The sequence below is a fragment of the Triticum aestivum genome, chromosome 4D (genome assembly GCF_018294505.1).
Source record: "Triticum aestivum cultivar Chinese Spring chromosome 4D, IWGSC CS RefSeq v2.1, whole genome shotgun sequence".
NCBI lineage: Eukaryota > Viridiplantae > Streptophyta > Magnoliopsida > Poales > Poaceae > Triticum > Triticum aestivum.
The window spans coordinates 18,661,943-18,677,621 of NC_057805.1; positions in this window are offsets into that span (position 1 = coordinate 18,661,943).

Consider the following 15,679-nt stretch of genomic DNA (forward strand, 5'->3'; position numbering starts at 1 on the left):
CTGAAGAAGACAAGGGCAGCTGAGGCCGAAGCCAAGAAGCGCAAGCACAAGAATGCCTCTGATGGTGCTCCATCAACAAAGAAGCCAAAGACAAAGTCTTCGCGGAAAGAGCGTGCTGCTGCCACAGAGCCACTTGTTGTCGAACCCATCTCAGTTGCTCGTCCTGCCTCCGCCAACCAAGAGCATCAACTTGTAGTTCACGAGCCTTCTTCCACAGAGGCTCGTGAAGATGAAGAAATTCCAGCTGTCGACCCCATCACAGCTGAAGACATTGGTCATGGCGACAATGTAGAAGATGATGAAGTCCTTCCTCAGATCGAGCACCAACTGGTATCAACGCCTGTTCTTACGAATAGCGAACTCATCAGCATCGATCGTCCCTTGACGCCAATTGCTCAGGATGCATCGTGGGCTAATCACCCTCAACAAGACACACCAAGTCAAGATGACACACCCAGTACTCCACCACCTCAAGTCACCACTCCGGTGCTTGACGATGACAACTAAATGGTGCAGACCATTCCCTCACCACAGAAGTCACCAGCTTTCCGCAGGCTTCGCAAAGGCCCTAGGCCACAGGTTGCCATGTCGAGCATTCCGGAAGGGGAAGCGCCTCAAAACTCAATGGCACGTCAAGTGTTTCCTGACGCCACCCCTACCATGAATGTCTCTGAGTCCGAAGCCAAAGCTGATGAAGACATTCCGGCTGCATCAGCCGATGACAATCAAGAACCAAGAGAAGAAGAAAGAGTTGCCACACCCCCTGTTACTCAAGAAGTTGTTCTCGAGGAGAACGTGTCTATGCCTAACCCTCCTGCCACTGAAACGGAGGTTGAAAACATTGAGGCGGCCACAAACAACTCTGCTGAAGCCAATGACGTTGTCATGGCTGAAGACACTGTGGCGCCTGAAGCTAATGTTGCGCCTGAAGCTAGTGTGCAACCTGAAGCCACAGTCAAATGCCGAAGCTGCTGTTCCACCCCCAAGGCCTCACACTATTGAGCAGGCATATGATCGCGGCCAACTTGTCACTGTCCGATGGCCTATTCTGGTTCCTCCCACTGCTCCCGGACCACAATTTGAATACCATGTGGAGCAAAGGCCTCAGGTCCAGAAGCCAAAGCCCAGACTGCCAAGATTTCCCGGTGCTGCAACATCGCCAGGATCGTTCAATGTAAACAGCTTCAGGGCACACAACACATTCTTTGACAGTGCAAAGAACCCGTACTCGAAGCCAAAGATCTCATCTGATCGCTTCTGGAGCTATCAGCAGCGCAGTTTTTACTCATGTATCTTATACAATCAAGGGCGAATCTTTCCTCACATGCGTCTGGATTGTGAAGCCATTGCTGGTCTGCCCTGCTTGGAAGAAGCTCTAGACTGTTTCAGAGATGCTGGCCTTCTGCAGTTCATAACTGACAAAGAGCATTGGAATGAGGAGCTTCTACTGCAATTATATGCCACTCTTCACATTCGTGGCTACAACAGGGATCCAAAGACTTGGGTCCTTGAGTGGATGACAGGTGATGTGCACCATGAAGCCAAAGCTCAAGATATCATTGAGCTTACTTCCCTGCCCACTCCAGGTGATCTCTATGAACCTGGTTGTCAGCTACACATGAATGCATTGGAGAGCATATTTCAGAAGCCTGAGCCCAACATGAGTCAGATGCTCAGCATGATGAAGCCACTGCCACAAGATGCTGAATATCCTAAGGAATTCTTTGTCGAAGACCTCGAGTATCTGCCCCGTACCATTTATCACATTGTAAGGCAAACTCTATGGCCCGTCAAAGGACATTCTCCTGCAGCCAAGCTTGAAGGCACGATGAAAACATTGGTGTTTTATATTCTTAATGGCATCAGCTTCAATGCTCAAGATTTCTTCATCAGGCAACTTGCATCATCTGGAGTTGATCTATTTGGCTTGAAGTTTTACGCTCCATGGGTGATGCGCTTAATCAAGCTTCACTCTTCTGTCAACTATCAGCCCTCAGCGCACAACCATCTTATTTTCTTGGTTGAGGTTGATATGTCTGTCGAAGCCATCTACCCTGAGCCTGCCAAGGAACCAGTTTATCTTCATAACATTGATCATCAGAGCTTCACGCAACCAATTGAAGGGGTTCATGTTCCAAATGCTGCCACTCCTGCTTACCCTCTGGCTGGAAATACACGTGCACCTCATCGTGCAAACACTGAAGCCATTGAAAGCACAATTGCTCAAAGGCCTCAGAAGCGATCTCGTGTACTCAATGACCGAGAGCTTCCTGTGGCCTTACATCAGAAACAGGATAGGAACCATGACTGGCTAAAGCGTCAGATGCAGAGCCTCTTGGTGGATGTTAATCGCATTCGCAATCTTGCCACCAAGAACGCATTCGTATCACATGAAGCATGTTGGAGGTCTTGGAAGAGTCTGACTTTGCTAAGCTCCGAAGACGATCTTCGCAAAGATGGCTTCACAGAGCGCTACAAATTTGATTCCGCGCCTCCCCGAAATGCCGTCTTGCGTCGTACTCCTTCCTTAGGAGACTCGGAGTATTCATCTTCAGCTGCAACTGTTGTTGTGAGAGTCATCAATGAAGAAGACGATGCCACTTCACCAACCATGACTTCGCCGCGTCTCGACACTGCACCAGGCCCCTCTGCACCACCGGACTCCAACGTCGACCCTGCACCTTCATCTACTCCTGATGGGAATGAGTAGATGCTCTATGTCTTCAAACCTTTTTGGTCCTTGCTGACAAAAGGGGGAGAAGCATATGAGTTGATAGTCTTCATGCGGGTCCATATGGGTGGTAGCTATATTTTGCTAAGTGTTTACAACTCTCGTTTTGGATACATTTGGTTCTTTGGGTTGTAACACTTAAACTCGAAGGTCGTCTGCTTCGTTTTCTGCTACTCTGTGATGCAATGATAAATTCCGCATAAAGTCATTCCGCAGACGTCCATTTTTCATTATGCATGTCATTATCTTTGTTATATTTCTTTATGCATGATGAATTGTCTTCATAAGCTGAAGAGGATCTCCACAAGTAAAACCTGCCATGTGCATTTTCATTCAAGAGCAAGATACTTATATGCACATCTTCAAGGGGGGCCTTTTGCTACTTATGAAGACAATGCCCTAAATCCTTACAATTTCACATACTTTTATCCCTGTTGAAAACTTCAACCAGTTTGTCATCAATCACCAAAAAGGGGGAGATTGTAAGTGCATCTAGTGCCACCCCTAGTTGGTTTTGGAGTATTGACGACAAACTTGGTTGGGGGACTAATGTGTTTGTGAGAATTGCAGGATAACACAGGTAGTAGTCCCTCATTGTTTCGGTTTACCTACCGGAGATGACCCCTAAAATTGTGTGAAGACATTGAAGACAATGGTGGTATGTGAAGATATTCACAACGAAGATTATGACTCGAGAAGACATTCACGTGAAGACTATGGAGTGCAAAGACATAGTTGTTTCGTAGTTTCCTTTTCTTCTTTGTTGAGTCATAGGAACCACCGCACTGTTAAGTGGGGTCCAAGTGAACAAAGTCAGAGTGACTGAAGTGATGCTCAACCAAATCCTATGTCTTCAAGCGAAGACAATGAGAGCAAATCTTATCCAGAGCTGGATGAGTCAGCTTTACTTGTAGCCCAAGTCAAGCTGCCGCGTGTGTTTGAAATCTGACCGTTGGACACATGTCAGTTCCTTAGTGACCCAGGGTCATTTCAGACAAATCAGGTCGGGTTGCCTCCTGGCTATAAATAGCCCACCCCATACACCATAAATTGGTGGCTGCTCAGAGTTAGTGCACGACTTTTGTCGTTTGAGAGCAACCCACCTCCGAAGCATTTGAGAGAGAGATCCTTGCAAAGACAAAGCCCAAAACACCCAGAGCCAAAGTGTGTTAGGCATCACTGAAGTCTTTCTGTCCGTGTGACCTGAAGACTTGTTACACTTAAGGACTGTGAATCCTCCAGCCGGTTAGGCGTCGCGTTCTGAGCATCCAAGAGTCATTGTGGATTGCCGGTGAACGAAGTCTGTGAAGGTTTGGAAGTCTACCTTGAAGACTTACCAGAGTGATTGGGCGAGGACTAAGAGTCCTTAGCTCAAGGGGAATAAGGTGAAGACGCGGTCTTCTAAGTTAAATCTCAGCCTCCCTAACCAGACGTACAGTTGTCACAGCAACTGGAACTGGTCCAACAAATCCCTGTCCTCACCGAGCAGCTGGTTCTATCTCTTCCCTCCTTTTACTTATAGTTTGTCTTCATGAAGTCATTGCCTGCTTGCTTGCTCTGTTTGACTTCACTGTGTGACGACTATTGTTGTTTGGATTCATACTATCTTCCATCCTGATCTATACTACCTAGCTGCTAATAGTCTTCGTACTTTCACTTCATTACTCACTTGACTATGGCTTGTCTAGTGTAGTCTACCTTCCGCTGCATATCAATAGGTGCATTTCTATCGTTTGTCTTCCAAGTCCCCGTGTTTTGAAGACTTTCATAAAAATTGCCTATTCACCCCCTCTAGTCGATAACTAGCACTTTCAGGTCCCCTCCCGTGGATCTTCCCTTTAGTATTTTTTATTTATTCCATAAAAATCTCCAAAAAAATTCGTCCAATCCCAAGAACTTTTATTTCTGCACGAAAACAACATCATTGTAGTTCTGCTAAAAACACCGTCAGTCCGGGTTAGTTTCATTCAAATCATGCAAATTAGAGTTTAAAACAAGAGTAGAAGTGTTTGAAAAAGTAGATACGATGGAGACGTATCAACTCCCCCAAGCTGAACTCATTGCTTGTCCTCAAGCAATTCAGGTGGCAAACTGGAAGTGATAAAGAAAAACATAATATTTACTATGTAATTGATAAATGTAGAGCACCTCTAAAGTTCAAGCAGCGACTAAACATTGTAATTCATGGAAGAAGAGATCCAGTCATGATGCACAGATTATTAACTAAAAAATGCATAAGAATGACAATAGTGCTCTAAGAACTGCTGCTTTAATTGAGAAGGTGATGACTCAACAATAAAAGTAAAATAACATAAAAGTAAATGGGTAGGCCCTTCGCAGAGGGAAGTAGGGATTTGCAAAGGTGCCAGAGCTCAAAGCTTAAAATAGAGATGAATATAATTTTGGGAGGTATGCCTTTCCTATCAACGCCACGACCGAGAGTTTTCAATATCTTCCATGCTAAACACATTAGCGGCGGTTCCCAAGCGGAAAGGTAAAGTTTACTCCCCCTCAGCCAACAAACACATGCCATGGCTAGCCGAATCCTTGGGTGCCCTCCATACCAACAACTTTCCAGGGGAGTTTGTTTCATTATATTGTGATTTGATCAGGGGACTGGGCATCTCGAATACCAACTCCTCTGATGTAAGGAAAAGTGAATAAACACTTATCACAAGAATAACCCGCTTAGCATGGAAGATACTGACTGCCCCCTGATAAGTCTCCAACGTACCTATAATTTTTTATTGTTGCATGTTGTTATATTATCATTCTTGGTTGTTTTACAATCATTTTATAGCAACTTTATATCATTTTTTGTGACTAACCTATTAACATAGTGCCCAGCGCCAGTTGCTATTTTTTGCTTGTTTTTTACATCGCAGAATATCAGTACCAAACAGAGTCCAAACACAGCGAAACTTTTTGGAGAATTTTTATGGACCAGAAGGAACAACATGGGCCAAAGAAGTACCAGAGGGGTGCCCCGAGGGGGCACAACCCACCTGGGCGCGCCTGTCGGCGTTCTGGGATCGGGGGTACCCATATCTGCCTGCCTGCGGCCCATGGTGTGGCCCCCTTGATGGCCTGGTACGGCCCGGTTGTAGGGCTGCCAAGTCAAGACCCTCGTGCGGAGAGCTGCGCCAAGACCTCCAGAGGGACGGCCTCCCTAGGTTGCCTCCCGAGGAGCGGAGATTTCTATGCAAGTGCCCAGCCTCCCGAGGTTGCGATGACGTGAGCCATGACGACCAAGGCCAGGCGGGCGCCAGCGGGCGCAGTTTCCCTTTCGGTGCTAAGGATGCAAGGACATGCGTGGGTTCCCAGGGAATCCTCCAAAGCTTTCCATTCAGGTGCAACAAGACCAAGACCACGGGCTCGGCAGGACGAATGTCATCACCGAGCCCACTGCTGCGTCATGACCAAAAGCTTTGTAGCAGAAGACCACCTTTTGTCAGGATTAGATGTACTTCTTGTCCCCTTTCAAATTGGCCGTTGTGGGATCCCATCCCACCTAAGCTTCGAGGGAAGAGGACCAAGGCCACTATAAATGTAGGTTAGCCACCACCATAGAGGAGGAGATCCTTCGGACCATCACCTTGAGAGCCCTCGCGAGGTTGTTCATCCTCTGTACTTGTTCATCCCTAGCCTCCTCGTGAGGCAAATCCACAACAAAGCAGGAGTAGGGTTTTACACCGCAAGGTGGCCCAAACCTGGGTAAACTGCCGTGTCCATCGTCTTCCCCGCTCACGTGAACTCGACGAGGCTAGGCTATAGGGTGACGAGCTAGAGACTCGAGAGGTTGAGATCTTCGCACATGCCCAGAGTTCGAACCTTCTTGGGTCTGCGGAGCCTTGAATCCGACATTTGGCGTGCCAGGTAGGGGCGTTTCAAAGTCCTTCTTCCACCTATGCTCCGTTTCCGCTTCATCGACGTCATGGCCAAAGCTCGCCGAGCCCGCGCCCAGCATTGGGCCACTCGCGCTGCCCAGGTGGCGCCCCTTGGCCGTAGTGCTCCTCGCCGCCTCGGTTGCCTCGCGGATAACACCGCCGCAGGGGCTGCTGCTCGTCAATGATAGGACCCGTCGCCATCGCCTTTCGCGTAGTGTGGTGACCGCACTGCCGCGCCTGGCTATGGCCCCGCCACGGTATCATCATCTCGCACCCATCACGAGTTTATGAATGCGCAAGCCACCCTCCTCGTGGCACGCGAGCTTTTGCGCCACCGTCCCACCAATGGTGTCTACGACGCCTGGCTCGATCGAGTCACCGAGCTACTTGATGCCGCTTAAGGGGGCTTGGAGCCCTCCCGTCCTCTACAAGGACCGCGGCCCCCATAGTGGGCCCACGCTTGCCCTTGTTGCGTCTGCTCGTCCTTCGAAAGAGGACATGGGGACCTCACAGGGGCCAAGCCGCGGGTCGGATTCCCCCCCAGCTCATGATGCGTTCCCCTGGATGCTGGACATGGTGGGTTACTCCCTCAGGTCACCTCCTGGCTGGTGCGGCTGGCCAGCGACAACAACGATCGATAAGGCAGAAGGTCGGGGCTGGCGTCAGAATGATGGCCGCCGCCGCCCGCGCCCCGCCGTCGACAGGTACACCCCGCGGCAGAAGTGAAGATCGAGCGCGCCGTTCCCGGTGGCTTGTTCACCGGGATCATCGAGACTTCGCGAGGCCAAGGCCCCTCATGAGCTGACGCGGTGCCTTCGCCCGCGTCGCTGGTGGCGATGACCCCCGTTGACAGTTAGTCTCTCCAAAACATATTGTACTGACCTTGGAACGCATGTAGATCATGTTGAAGTGGCGCGCTTGCGGAACGGGGCCGGGCTGAGCGCCCCAGCGTGGGTCCCTCAGGAGCCCTCGGGCGCCCCAAGGCCCAAGGGCCTCAGGAGGAAACAGCGAACTCGCAACGGGGTTGGCTACGAAACTGCGGTTCGTGTTAGGGCCCGCCCGCGCCAGCACAACTGAGACACTCGCGAGGACCCTGTTCCTCCCCACCTTAGAGGCTATGGGGCCCCGCCTGCCCAGGACCAGGAGGGGTCCCCCGTGAACCTTGGCACCCCGGCAAGGCACGTCGGGGTGTCGCGCCTAGGACCAACCCCATCCCCGGTGAGAGAGCCCAGCGCTGGTCGTCCCCTGTGCTGCGAGGAGTCGCGGCGCCGCCTTGACGGCGGCCTACGCCACCAGATCCTCGGGGCCGGAGACCTCATCTGGAAGCGGGCCCTCCCCTCAAGGGGCGCCCGCGGGCTGCCGCCCATGCTGAGGGCCCGTTTAGGACTGCCCGTGCCCCAGGCCCGATGCTGCGTGCCTGGAGGCGGGGGATAGGGTCCCCCGCCCCAGAGGAACGGGGCACCTCACGCCTCCTAAGGCTCTACCCGTGACATTCTCACGTAATAATGAGTGGGGTTGTACACGCCCGGAGTCCCTCGGTGTGCCTCCCCACGGCCTTGCGGGGGCTCCCACCCATGCCCAAGTGGAAGCCTCATGCTCCGCGCTGGCAGACGACACGGTCTTACAACGACTATGCCCACGCCTAGTGGAAGCCCATGCTTCGCACTGGCGGATGACACGGTCAATCAGCGACTATGCCCACGCCAAGTGGAGGCCCCATGCTCTGCGCTGGTGGGAAGACTAGCTTAGGTGCCGGACGCGGCTTTTCTTGCCTTTCTCTTGTAACCAGTTGCGACCTTTTGGAATGGATTTGAAGTTTCGTGTCTTTTTCAAAAAGGGGGTGGGAATTTTTTTCTCGTCGCAGCGTTTCCCGTGTTGAGTCTTGTTTTTAGGAGGACTGGTGGTTGCCAGCTTCTCTCTCTCTCTCTCTCTCTCTCTCTCTCGCGCCTCGCGAGCGGGGCTGGGCACTGTGTGCACACTTGGGCCAGCCTGGCAGTGCTGAGGGCACCCCGAGGGCCAAGGCCGCGACCACCGCAGGTCCGCCCGTGTGCACACCTCGCCAAGACCTTGGCGTCCGAGTCCTCACGCGACGCCGTCGAGCGAGCCCGCAAGTGCACGTGGCTCGAGGTCCCCAGCGAGCGTCTGCCTCTTGTCCTTGGCCGGGCACCGCGACCTGGTCTAACGATAACGATCCACCCCCCTCAGGGCCACGGGCGCACGATAAATGAAGGGAAGGAGGCATAAGGGAGTACAACGTCACTCGATACATTATAAAGGAGTTGCCACAAAAGTGCTTTCACATCCCCGCGGGGTCACATTCAAAGTCTTAATAGGAAAACAGGGAAAAGACGGCCTAGGCAGACGCGTCGTCACCCTCGCTGCTGCCGCTATCATCGTCATCAACCCCACGCCCTTCGATCACGGGCTGGCCCTCGTCTCCAGTGGCGGTAAACTCCATGATCAGGTCGTCCACGTGATCCTCTACCCAGTCCGCCAGGGTGCTCTGGATCACCTCAATCACGGGGGCTGTCACGGCTCGAAGGATCGGAGCGAAGAAGGTGGCTGAAGATGCGCGAGGACGCGCACGCAAGGAGGTCGCGACTCTTCTCTTCGACAAGCTGGCGCACCCTCTCGGCCCCACCTTCAAGATGCTCCACGACCCTAGTGAGGAAACCAAGATAGCCGTCATCGTCAGAAATGAGAGGGCTGCAGACGTTCTCGTAGCAGATGCTGCTCAGGGCCCGGCTGGCCCTATGCTCAAGGGCCTGGAACATCTGGGAGCGCGTGTGCTGCAGCCCCCGAGCTCGGTTAGCCTCGTCCGATGCCTTCTCCACGAGGGAAGCGATGTCCCCCACCTTCTTGTAGAGGAAAGACAACTCGTCCTCAGCAGCGGTCTGGGCGTCCATCGCAGCCTTCTCACGTCGCTCCACCGGGGCAAGCTTCTTCTTGAGGCCATAAGCCTCGCCTTTCAGCTCGTCGCGCCGCGTGCAGAAACGAGACTCCTGAAGCTTCAGCCTCAGGTGGTAGTCTTCGGTGAGGGCCCTGCGGACCCCCGCCACCCTCTCGCCGACCGCTCCTTGGATCGCCGCCTCTCGGGAGGCGAGGGTGTCCTCGCGGCGGCCACTTGGCGCTCCATCACCTCCAGCCGCTCGTGCTCCTGGCTCTGCTCCAGTGCCTCCAGCGTCAGCGTGTCTTCAAACATGCGGAGCCTCGCCTCGCCTGCGGACGGGCCGCCCGCCAAGGCGGCGAGCGCGACCTTGCATGCCTAGACTTGCTGTTCGAGGGCGGCATTTGAGGCTTGAAGCTCCTCCTCACGCTTCTGTGCAGCCTCACACCGGCAGTCCGTGGCTCAGGCTTCCTCAAGGGCATGATTGCGGGCCCCTTACGGTGGCAAGGAATTCCTCGGTCTCCGCGTGAGCGTGCTCGCACTGCAGACGACCAAAGTTGATGGCGACCTCGAGTCGGCGCCACTCGCACACCAGGTGTAGGCACTCCGCCTCAAGGCGCATGTTGACGTCACCAAGCTCCACCCCAAGGTGACCCAGTGCGGTTGCCGCATCTTGAAGAAGGTCATGCCTGACGGCGTTGTGCCCGTGTGTGAGCTGCAACGCTCGACCGGGGCTTCCCTCCGCGCCCCAGTCAGCAGCGGGGGTGCGTGAGGGACGGGTTTCCGTCGTCCGGCCCTCCGGCTCAGGGCAGGGTTCGATGCGAACTCACCCCCCTGCTTGAAGACAGCATTGTCGTGCGAGCCGACTGGTCGCCGGTGAAAACCAGCGGGGGAGCTCTTGGCACTGCCCCTGCGATCTGGGGGGCACCCCTGAAGAAGGACGCCGGAAATGCAAGCCCGAGCCCCCACAACGGCGGCCTTGGCTCGGGTGCGGATGCCTCCTTATGCGTGGCCGCGTGGCCCGCGAGGTGTGAGACCACCACTGGGCCGGTGCCCTCAGGAGGCGGTGGCACGCTTGTACCTTCATTGAAGGGGGGCCTGGGGAGCAAGAGTCAAACAGGCATACTGTGTGGAGATCAAAGAAGGCGGGGCACTTACTCATCCGCGACGATCCACTTCCTCTTCTTCATGGCCCTCGTGGCAGATATGTGGTGGCCGCCGGGCTCCTTCCTCCTCCGGGATGCGTGAGGCTTGAGGGACAACGCGCTGGAATCCGGCGCGCAGCCCTCCACGGCAGGGACAGCGGCCACGTCTCCAGGCGGGATGTCACTGATACGTCTCCAACGTATCTATAATTTTTGATAGTTCCATGCTGTTATATTATCATTCTTGGATGTTTAATAATCATTTAATAGTCATTTTATATCATTTTTTGGTACTAACCTATTGACATAGTGCCAAGTGCCAGTTGCTGTTTTTGCATATTTTTTACATCACAGGAAATCAATACCAAACGGAGTCCAAACATAGCGAAACTTTTTGTGATTTTTTTGGACCAGAAGACATCCAGTGGGCCGGAGAAGCGCCTGGGGGGTGCTCCGAGGGAAGCACAACCCACCAGGGCGCGCCTGGAGGCCCAGGCGCGCCCTGGTGGGTTGTGCCCACCTCGGGTGCCCCCCGGACCGCCTCTTTGCTTTATAAATACCCAAATATTCCAGAAACCCTAGGGGAGTCGACGAAAATCAATTCCAGCCGCCGCAAGTTCCAGAAACACCAGATCCAATCTAGACACCATCACGTAGGGGTGCAGCATGTCCATTGGTGCCTCTCCGATGATGTGTGAGTAGTTCTTTGTAGACATACGGGTCCATAGTTAGTAGCTAGATGGCTTCCTCTCTCTCGTTTGATTCTCAATACAATGGTCTCTTGGAGATCCATATGATGTAACTCTTTTTGCGGTGTGTTTGTTGGGATACGAAGAACTTTGAGTTTATGATAAGATCTATCTTTTTATCCATGAAAGATATTTGCGTATTCTTTGATCTCTTATATGCATGATTTCTTATAGCCTCGTATTTCTTCTCCGATATTTGGTTTTTTGGCCAACTTGATCTATTTATCTTGCAATGGGAAGAGATGCTTTGTGATGGGTTCAATCTTACGGTGCTTGATCCCAGTGACAGAAAGGGAACCGGCACGTATGCATCGTTGCCATTAAGGATAACAAGATGGGGTCTATTTCTACATAAATAGATCTTGTCTACATCATGTCATCGTTCTTATTGCATTACTCCATTTTTCCATGAACTTAATACACTAGATGCATGCTGGATAGCGGTCGATGTGTGGAGTAATAGTATTAGATGCAGGCAGGAGTCGGTCTACTAATCTTGGACGTGATGCCTATATAATGATCATTGCCTGGATATCGTCATGATTATTTGAAGTTCTATCAATTGCCCAACAGTAATTTGTTTACCCACCGTTTGCTATTTTTCTTGAGAGAAGCCACTAGTGAAACATACGGTCCCCGGTTCTCTTCTTTAATATATTTACCGTTGTGATCTATTTGCCTTTGTTTTTAGTTTCAGATCTACTAAACCAAAAATAAAAAAATACCTTGCTGCACTTTATTTTATTTGGCGTTCGATCTATCAATTTACAACTCTCTCACGTCCATTTGCCAATTTCTGGCGCTGTTACCCGAAAGGGATTGACAACCCCTTTAACATGTCGGGTTGCGAGTATTTGTTATTTGTGTGCAGGTGATGTTTACGTTGTGTTGCTTGGTTCTCCTACTGGTTCGATAACCTTGGTCTTATCACTGGCGGAAATACCTACCGTCCTTATGCTGCATCACCCCTTCCTCTTTGGGGAAATACCAACGTAGTTCTAGCAGACATCAAAAGGAATTTCTGGCGCCGTTGCCGGGGAGACATCATCAACATCTACCAGGTTCCTAATCACAAATCTCATCTCCTCGCAATTTACATTATTTTCCATTTTCCTCTCGTTTTCCTCTCCCCCATTTCACAAAAAATTACCGTTTTATTCACCCTCTTTTTCGTTCATCGGTATGGCAGCAACAGATGATGGCCTAACGCCTAAGGTTGGACGTACGTGCAATCTGGATGCTAAAAGTTTTATCTTGGGGCAAGGGAATGTTATGGGAAAAGAACGTATCCAAGATTTTTTCAATTGTGTTGGAAATCTAAGTCTTGATGATGCTCCTATACTTAGAAATGCTAGATCTTATGCGGATGCCATTTCAGCACTAGTTCTGAAACTTGAAAGTAAATTTATCCATACTCATCCAACCTTGCAAAGGTTGTTTTTTGAGCTTCCTGTTATGAGGAATCCTAAGGCTAAAAAGTTGGCCACTTTCGTTCTTATGAATGAATTTGACTACATAATACGGGAAGCTAGGGAAATCTTCGATTTTTTATGGTATGAATCGTGAAAAACCCGTGATAGATGAAATTCTTTACAATAGTGATTATGCGTTAAGATATTTGCTTGGGGATAATAAAATCTTTGATGAGAATCTTACAAAGGAAGTCCCCATTCTAGATGTAATCCAACAAGTTTTCAACAATGTTAATCAACATTATTCTTGGATTGTTGTTGGAAATCAAAGGGGTTATGATGATGAGCAACTTAATTATGCTAAAGTATCTACGGATAATATGTTTTATGTTGTTTTTACAAAACCCCATGACAAAAACACTTTTAAGGAAATCAAGAACAAAGATGACAACACTTAGATCTGTTGCCCTATGCCTAGCTAGGGGCATAAAACGATAGCACCTGTTGGGAGGCAACCCAATGAATAAAATTTATTTTTCTTCTTTTGCTTTCTGTTCTTGAGTGTTTGCACAATTATGCTACTGTTATGATTGTGTTTTTTGTGTTTTAATTAGTGTTTGTGCCAAGTGAAGCCTTTAGGATCTCCTTGGGTGATAGTTGTTTGATCTTGCTGAAAAACAGAAACTTTCGGGCTCACAAAAATAATTCTCATTTTTAATAGAAGCGTGATAAAATACCAATTCTTTTTGCAGAAGATTAATATACAAATTTCTCAGGTTGTCCTAATTTTTCAGAATTTTGGAGTTTCAGAAGTATTCGAAATATCCAGATTGCTACAGATTGTTCTGTTTTTGGCAGATTTTGTTTTCTTTGCGTTGTGTGCTTATTTTGATGATTATATGGTTTTCTTTGATGAGTTTCTACCATAGAAAAGTTGGAATACAGTAGATATAATTCAAGAATAAAATATGAATTCGTTTGCAACAGCACTTATAGTAGTGATTTGTTTTCTTATACTAACGGAACTCACGAAGGTTTTGTTGAGTTTTGTGTGATTGAAGTTTTCAAGTTTTGGGTGATGTTATGATGGATGAAGGAGTAAGGAGTAAGAAGAGCCTGAGCTTGGGGATGCCCATGGCATCCCAAGCTATTATCCAAAGAGAAGCAAGCAACTAAGCTTGGGGATGCCCCGAGTGGCATCCCCTGTTTCTTCTAACGACCATCGGTATTTTACTCGAAGCTATATTTTTATTCGTCACATACTATGAGTTTTGCTTGGAGCGTCTTGTATGATATGAGTCTTTGCTTGATTTGCTTTTTATTTTAAATCTTGAATCCTGGCTGGACACACTTATTTGAGAGAGCCAAAATTATGCCATGACTTGTTAGAATTGCTCTCTAGGCTTCACATAAATCTTTATGAGCTATGGAATTGCTCTAGTGCTTCACTTATATATTTTCGAGCACGGTGTGCTTTAGTATTTTTTAAGAAATTCTCTCTTGCTTCACTTAAATTAATTTGAGAGAAAGAAATATTATGCTCATGATCTTCACTTATATTTGTTTGAGCTTATCAAAAGCAACACACGAAAATTAGTTCCAAAGTGATAGATATCCAAGAAGATATAATAAAAAACTTTCATGAAGATCATTGGACAAAATAAACTTGATTCCTTGTAATAGTTTTGAGATATGATGATGTGATATGTGAGTCATGTTGATGAGTAATTATGCTTTAGTAAGAATATTGGTGTTAAGGTTTGTGATTCCCTATGCAAGCACGAAAGTAAATAGTTATGCAATGAAATTACATCCTACTTGTGGTGCATTATTCGGTGTTAATTATTCTTAATGCTCGCTTATGAGATTATTGGTTTCTTGGTTGTTCGCTTCTCAATCTTTTGCTAGCCTTCATTTTGCGCCAAGTATGATCACTACTTGTGCATCCAAAATCCTTTAAACCAGTTTTGCCACATGAGTCCACTATACCTACCTATATGCGGTATTCTTTTGCCGTTCTAAGCAAATTTGTATGTGCCATCTCTAATTTTCAAAATAAATTTCTCTTTTGTGTACTCGTACCGCTCGTGAGGCGGTGAGGGGTGGCCGATATTTTCCATGCTAGATGTGTTATTCTCATGATGAGTGTTTATTCACTTGTCATTGCACGAGAGTAAGGCAAAGGTATTAGGGATGCCCAGTCCTGAAATGAAAAATGAATTTACTTTATGTTGTCAAATAATAAATTCCTTGGAAAGTGTTGGTATGGAAGGCAACCGTGGATACGGCTAGCCATGGAAAGTGAAAGTATGGTGGAAAACGGAATAAACTTTATTTTCTGTTTGGGAACCGCCTATGGTATATCTAGTATGGAAAGTGTGGGGAACTCTAAGTCGTTTTCGTTGGTGGGAAAAGTATACCTCCCAAAATGTTTTTATCTCTATGTTTTTCGCTTTGAGCTCTGGCACCTCTACAAATCCCTACTTCCCTCCGCGAAGGGCCTTTCTTTTACTTTATGCAATATTTATTTTAAATTTGAGTCTCCATCTTCTCTTATAAAAGCACCAACTAGGGGGCACTATGATCATACTTGTGCATTGGGTGTAGCTAATATGCGAGTGTGTTTCATGAATGGATCAATGATTGAGCATGTTGGGCTATGGATAGCTTATTTTAGCATTGATATTTTGAAAGACATGGTTGCTTGTTGATATACTTGAGTATTTAAGTCTCATGTCGAAACTAGACTATTGCTTTGAACCATATAAAAGTCCAAATGTCCATGCTATGAAGAAAAGAATATGAGATAACATCTTAGGCATCATTCCACATCAAAAAATTTGTTTTTATCATTTACCTACTCGAGGA